At 42.8% G+C, this 6,946-nt stretch overlaps 1 pseudogene; it reads left to right on the top strand.

Moving 5' to 3' along the window:
• The window catches only part of LOC102823168, a 19,845-nt pseudogene extending 17,272 nt beyond the window's left edge, over positions 1 to 2,573 (top strand).
• The last annotated feature ends 4,373 nt before the right edge of the window (positions 2,574 to 6,946 follow it).

Here is a 6,946-nt window from a genome sequence, read left to right as displayed (position 1 = left end):
GAAAGATGAGGCTTTCTACTCCCATAAGGATTTACACCCTCGGAAACCCTGTACAGGGTCGCTATGTGTCGGAACCGACTCGACGGCACTTAACAACAACAACAACAACACCCTCCCATTTCCCTTAACCCAGGCAAGCAGCAAACAAGTACAGTGTCCACAGAGGTGTTTTACAATTCCATTTGCAAATGTAACACTTTCCATCAATTAAAAAAAGTTATTTACAAAGGGTTATCCTACTTACATACATCAAGCACATCTAAACAGCTAGAAAGGCTAGATATTTCAAATAAGAACTTATTTGTCCACTAGATACACAGTTCTGTGGAACAAAATTGCACACACATAACAATGGACATAATCTGAGGTATCTTCTAAATATGACCATTTTGGTCTTTACCTCTCCTCACTTTCTTCTCTTCATCACCAATCCAGTAGACAAGTACAGGCATGTGTAATTGCTTTAGTGGTAGCGGAACAAATTCATATGCAAGTCATTTCCAGACGACAAACTTTCCTATGAATTCAATATAAGGTGTACAAAATGTGCTAATTTTACTAAGTCTACACTGTCATACACTGGCTACCTCTTTAACATCTAGAGACTAGATGGTGTAAAATTAGGACTCATTTGCCCATTATATACACTGTACAGAGCAAAATAAAATTCATATATCACACAGAAAATAGGTTTTGTCTGAGACTGTCCAAGTATGAACACGTGGTAATATTTAATTTTTGTGGTTCCTTCCCTCCCACCTCTTTCAAGCCACCGAACAAGTATAAAACAGTAGCATACTGTTCAGAGCTGGTTTAACAATCCCATTCCCCAAAGACAGTATTTTCTATGGATTTTAGCAAAAAGATACGTACAAAGTGGTATTTTACTACTTCTACTTTTAACATGTCAGACTTCAAAGCCGTTTGAACTGCAAGGTCGGTGGTTCAAGCCTACCAGCTGCTCCTCGGAAACCCTATACAGGGTCGCTATGGGTCAGAACCGACTCGATGGCACTTAACAACAACTTCAACATACGTCGGGTACTTCTAAACATCTAGATAGACTAGATGTTTCAAATAAGGACTTAGTTTGGTCACTATATACACAGCATTCATAGTTTGAATAAACTGTACACAGGTAACGAGTTATAATCTGAAATTGTCTTCTAAATATAAACATACTGGCCTACAGAACCTTCCTTTCTCTCCCTCCTCCACGAATCCAGGAGGCTATTATGTCACGTTTTCTGAAGACAATCTCTCCTAAGAATTATAACACAAAATGTCTAAAAGGATTAGTTTACTAACTCTACTTTGTCATACACTGGCAACCTCTTTAACATCTAGAAAGACAAGATGTTGTGAATTGTTTGTCCTTTGTTTACACTATATACACAGGAAAGTTAAACAATGCACAAACACAGGGACAATGCTAAATCCTGTCTCATACTAGCAGAGAGCCTTTTGCACTTCCTGCTCCTCCCTCCGACCCCTCACCCCCAGAATCAGTGCATAAACACAAGGTGCCCTGCTCAACGAGGTGGTTTAGCCATTCAAAAAAGCCCAACAGTTAACAAAACCCCCATTATTTCATATGAATTTTAACAAAAAGATTTACAAAAGGTGTTAATTTACTACTTCTACTTTTAACATATACCAGGCACTTAAGAACATCCCAAAAGACTAGATTATTTCAAAAAGTACGTATTATTGTCAACTATATATGCACAAGTGGAATCAAAGGTACGCACAGAACAATGGTTATAATATGAAAATGTCTTCTAAATAGGACCAGTCTGGCATAGAACCTTCTTCCTCACAGCCTTCTGCTCCATTTCCTGGAAAGCATTGGACAAACTTGGGTGTGTGTCGGCTTCTGATGTGGCTTCTAGAGGTGACCTAACAATTCCATTTAAAGTCATTTCCAGAAGATATATATGTTTTAGAACAAATGGATATTTCCAAGACGTGTGGTCTAGAAGGTCTACATGTATCAAGTTTTCTTTTAAAAAAGGTTGGGGTGGGGGAGTTGAGAGCAACTTTTTCATATTATATACACAGGCCTATAAACGGCCAGTAAATCTTCTCATCGGGTTGATGGGCGCTTCTTATTGGCCAAATGTGGCACGTTATTCTACCATGTCTCCTTTCTAATGCCAGGGTCCGGTAGAACGACGAACAACTGGCCAATGGCCCGCTAACTGTTCCACCCATCGTCTTCTGGAGCTTTGCTCACCTTCTAGGCCCATTAAATGGAACTAGAGGAGGCATCTCGTTCAATTGGGACAGAGCAGTCACCCCCACGTCCTGGCTTCACGAACTTTCTGAGTCCATGGTCTGAAGAAGTAACTGAGTTTGTGTCCATTTAGTTTGTGTCCACGCTTTCTCCGGCCTATGAGGCCCCTAAAGGCCCTCTGCTGCGATCCGATGGCCGCTATTCTAGCTCTGCCATGCCCGCCATCGCTGCGGTCCGGCAGGATGGGGCCCGGAGACTAGGCGGTCAGAGGCCGCCGCCGCCTTCAGGTCACGGAGGGGTGAGGGTTCGCCCTTGTCTGAAGGCCAAACCTAGATAGATCCGAAGCCGAGGCGAGGGCTTTGGGTCTCCGCAGGGCAAGGGCTGAGGCCGGGCCCCCAGTTTACCCGTCTGGCTCAAGGCTATGGCTGAAACAATAAAGCTACTTGAAAACTCAGAATTTCCCACAGCCATCACAGCTCCCCTGGCCTTGAGGCAGATAGGACAGGAACAAGCCTCACAGGCATAACTCCCCTGGCCTCAGGGGAGATAAAACAGACACAAGCCTCACAGATGGTGTTTATTGTGTGATTACAGACACCGGGCATTCCTTAATTAACTTAACTATGTACCTCAAGGACCCTGGCACCAATGTGACTGACTTGCAGCCTTGTTAGTTTGCCTAAGCAAACTGATACATAGTTTGTTAGTCTACTTATGTAAACTGATTTGTAGCCTTGTTGCCCTGACCTTGTTAGCTGTTATCTAGTCTCCCTATTAGCAGACTAACTTGCTACTTTTGCTTCTGTACTCCCTGCTTCAGCAAATTCCTTTAGACAAGCCCCTAGACCCTGAGCCAGGAATGGAACCTATATAAACTAGCAGCCAGACACGGCCGACTTAGGAGAAGCTATAGCTTCTGTTGTGCCAATGAAATTCTGAATTGGACATTATAGGGGTCATCAAGGAGCTCTGGTAGCATAGTGGTTACGAATCGGACTGTGAACCGCAAGGTCAGCAGTTCGAAACTACCTGCTGTTCTGCAGGAGAAAGGTGAGTCTTTCTGCTCCGGTAAAGATTTACAGCCTAGGAAACCCTGTTCAGGGTCGCTATGAGTCGAAACCGACTCCACGGTGTATAACAACAACAACATCTTCTTTGGGACTTGAACCCGTAACATCGCCACACACCTCTTCTCGCCACGCTCTCTGCCGGAACTCTGAGTGGGTGTTTTGAAGAGAGTTATTAATTTCAGAGGTACAGAACACTTCCGGATGACCACAGGTGCATGAACTGGTTATCTGAAGTAGAATGAAGTGGGGAATCCCCCTCAATGAGGTAGTGACACTTGAGGCTAGGTGGTGGTCGTGGTCGTGGTGGTGTGCTGTCGAGTCAATTCTGACTCCTGGAGACCCTGTGTAGAGTTTCTGAGGCTGTAAATCTTTATAGGAGTGTTGTTGTTGTTGTTAAGTGCCGTCGAGTCGGATCCGATCCATAGCGACCCTATACAGGGTTTCCAAGGAGCGACTGGTGAGCTTGAACCGCTGACTTTGCAGTTCAAACAGCTTTGCAGTATGGCGCATTAACCCACAGCGCCACACCAGGACTCCAGTAAAAAGCCTCATTTTTCTCCTTTTGAGTTCCTGGTGGACTTGAACTGCTAATCTTTCAGTTAGTAGTCCACAGTGGTAGTGGTGGTTTGTGCTAGTTATGTGCCGTGGAGTCGGTTCCAACTCACAGCGACCTTGCACAGGGTTTCCGAGGCTGTAAATCTTTGTCAGGTGCCATCGAGTCGGAATCGACTCATAGCGACCCCATGCACAGCAGAACGAAACAATGCTCGATCCTGGGCCAACCTCACCACCGCTGCCACCCCCGAGTCCATCAATGATGCCACCTGGCTGATCCATCTCGTTGGAGGTCTTCCTCTTTTTCTCTGACCCTCCACCCTACCCAGCATGACATCCTTCTCCAACGATTGTTTCCTCCGGACTACATGTCCAAAGTAGGAGAGACGAAGCTTAGCCATCCTGGCCTCCAAGGAGCACTCTGGCTGCACTTCTTCCAAAACAGATCTATTGGTTCTTTTGGCAGTCCATGGCACCCTCAGTATTCTCCTCCAACACCACAACTCAAAGGCATCAATTCTTCTACGATCCTCTTTATTCACTGTCCAGCTTTCGTATCCATATGAGGCTATTGAAAACACAATGGCCTGGGTCAGGCGCACCCTAGTCCTCAAGCTGACATCTCTGCTCTTCAACACTTTAAAAAGTTCCTGTGCAGCAGATTTGCCCAGTGCAATACGTTGTCTGATCTCTTGACTGCTACTTCCGCGAGTGTTGATAGTTGATCCAAGAAGAATGAAGTCCTTGACAATGTAAATCTTTACAGGAGCAGAAAGCCTCATCTTTCTCTCGTGGAACAGCTGGTAGTTTTGAACTGCTGACCTTAAGGTTAGCAGCCCACAGTAGTAGATATAAATCCATGCAGAGACTGAAGCCCCCAGAAGTGATGCAGAATTTAGACAAGCGAGTCAGGATGAGTTAACTTTACAAAGTCACTAATTAATAAAGTTAATGATTGGGAGGTGGTCAGACAACAGAAATGTGGATGGGAGAAACTCCAGTGATACTAAGGACTGAGGACAATTTTGATCTCACACTTGAAATTAGGCACAAAGAGTGTGAGATAAAATGCAAAGTGTTGAAGTACAACTCTTCATAGTATTGTTATTATCCTTTTGATTTCCTTCGGTTCCGGTTCCGTTGTGACATCGCCCATGTGGTTTCTAATACGTGCTATTAAAATGCAAAGTGTTGAATAGTGTCTTAGTTACCTAGTCCTGCCATAGCAGATAGCACAAGTGGATGGCTTTTAGAAACAAAGTGATTCTCTCCCAGTTTAGGAGGCTAGAAGTTCAAATTCAGGGGCATCAGTCTTCCCCTGGATCAGGGGTTTTAGAGTGCCAGGACCCCAGAACAAAGGGATGCACTCCCCTCCTGGCTCTTCTTTCTTGGTCCTTCTGAGCTCTTGGTCCTTCTGAGCTCTGCTTGTTTAATCTGTTTCGTATCTCTAAAGAGATTGACTCAAATATAACCTAACCCAATAGATTGCATCTGACCTCATTAACATCATATAAGTATAAAGATTTACAACACAGGAGAATCACATCAGATCGGGACTGATGACATCAGATTATATTAAGGAGAATCCCGGCCCAGCCACACTGACATATTTGGGGGTGGGGTGGGGGGGGGAGGGGAGATGCAATTCAATCTGTGACAAATAGATTTGTAAAACTCCAGAATTGTCATGGAGAAAGAAGGGTTCCACAAAAATAGGTTGTCCACAAACAAGAGAGCTGAGGATAAGTAAAAGAAAGGGTTGCCCACTTACCACTTGTTTTTCTTACCATGCTTTCCCCTTTTGCTTATCATCCCTTTAGTGTTTTCAACTTGACAATTACGACTGTCAATTACAGTTGATAATTATTCTGGTGTTTTTTTTTTGTACTTATCTTGAGGTTTGTGAACTCTGTTGTTGTATATCAAATGTCATTCAACCTATCTACTCCATCTAATTTTATAATTGTATGTTTCAGTACAGAATTCCTACCTGGTTCCTTTCCAATCTCTAGTGCCTTTCGTTATTGTTTCCAATTTCTTCTGATATGGATTAGGTCTAACTAGTTTCTTGGTTACCTAGTAATGTGACTGAAAAACAGGCACAATAGATTTTTCTGCTGATCAATAAGTATAGCTAAATACAACAAAGGGGTGAATGATCCGTGACATCTATTTTCTCATTTAAGATAAAAGTTTGGTTCCTGGTATTATCTTATGAACACCTTGTGATTATGACTCAAGTTCATGTATTCATGAGGTGACCCCTGCCACCACATAGCCAAGTAATGAAAACCACAGAGCTATAGTTTTTTTAAAGTTTTTATTGTGGATTAAGTGAAAGTTTACAGGGCAGATCATCAGTTATACATTCAATAAATCATACACCTTGTTTCATTACAATGATTATAATCCCCTCCATGTATGATCAGATAACAGTATTTCTCTCTATTCACTTTAGATTTTTTTTTTTTTTTTAACACTCAGGCATATATAATAATTTAAACCATCATAGGGTACCTTTGCAAGTCTGCCTCCTGGCCACTATATATTTTTAACCTGTAATTATTTACATCTCCCAATCATGACCCCTTCCCTGCTTTTGTTATCCTGCCTTTAACAATGATGTACCAATCAGAATTTCTCTCAACATCACTTCCTTTGTAACAGTATATTATTAGCTGTACTCCTGGTAACATAAAGGTTACAAATTGGGCTGCTACATTCAGGGTTAGCAGTTTGAAACCACCAGCTGTTGAGCAGGAGAAAGATTAGGCTTTCTGCTTTGGTAAAGATTTACAGCCTCAGAAACCCTGCAGTGTTGCTATGAGTCGGAACAGATTCCACGGCACATCACGACCACCAAGTTCGATTCAGTGGCTTCTGCTAGTCTCTTGTACTGGTGCACGCTGGCAGATGTCTCATTCAAACAATTGTCTTTGTCTTGGTTTAATAAAAATCTCTTGATAAAATTTAAGTCTGGGGTCTATTTCCTATCACACTGCCTTTTATCTTAGTGACCTTGATAATAACAGGTGGAGAAGGATGTCATACTGGGTAGGTTGGAGGGTCAGAGATAAAGAGGAAG

This window comes from Chrysochloris asiatica, unplaced genomic scaffold (genome assembly GCF_000296735.1).
Source record: "Chrysochloris asiatica unplaced genomic scaffold, ChrAsi1.0 scaffold00268, whole genome shotgun sequence".
Lineage (NCBI taxonomy): Eukaryota > Metazoa > Chordata > Mammalia > Afrosoricida > Chrysochloridae > Chrysochloris > Chrysochloris asiatica.
Note: the sequence above shows the minus strand (reverse complement) of the source record. Positions and strands in the feature narration are given on the sequence as shown.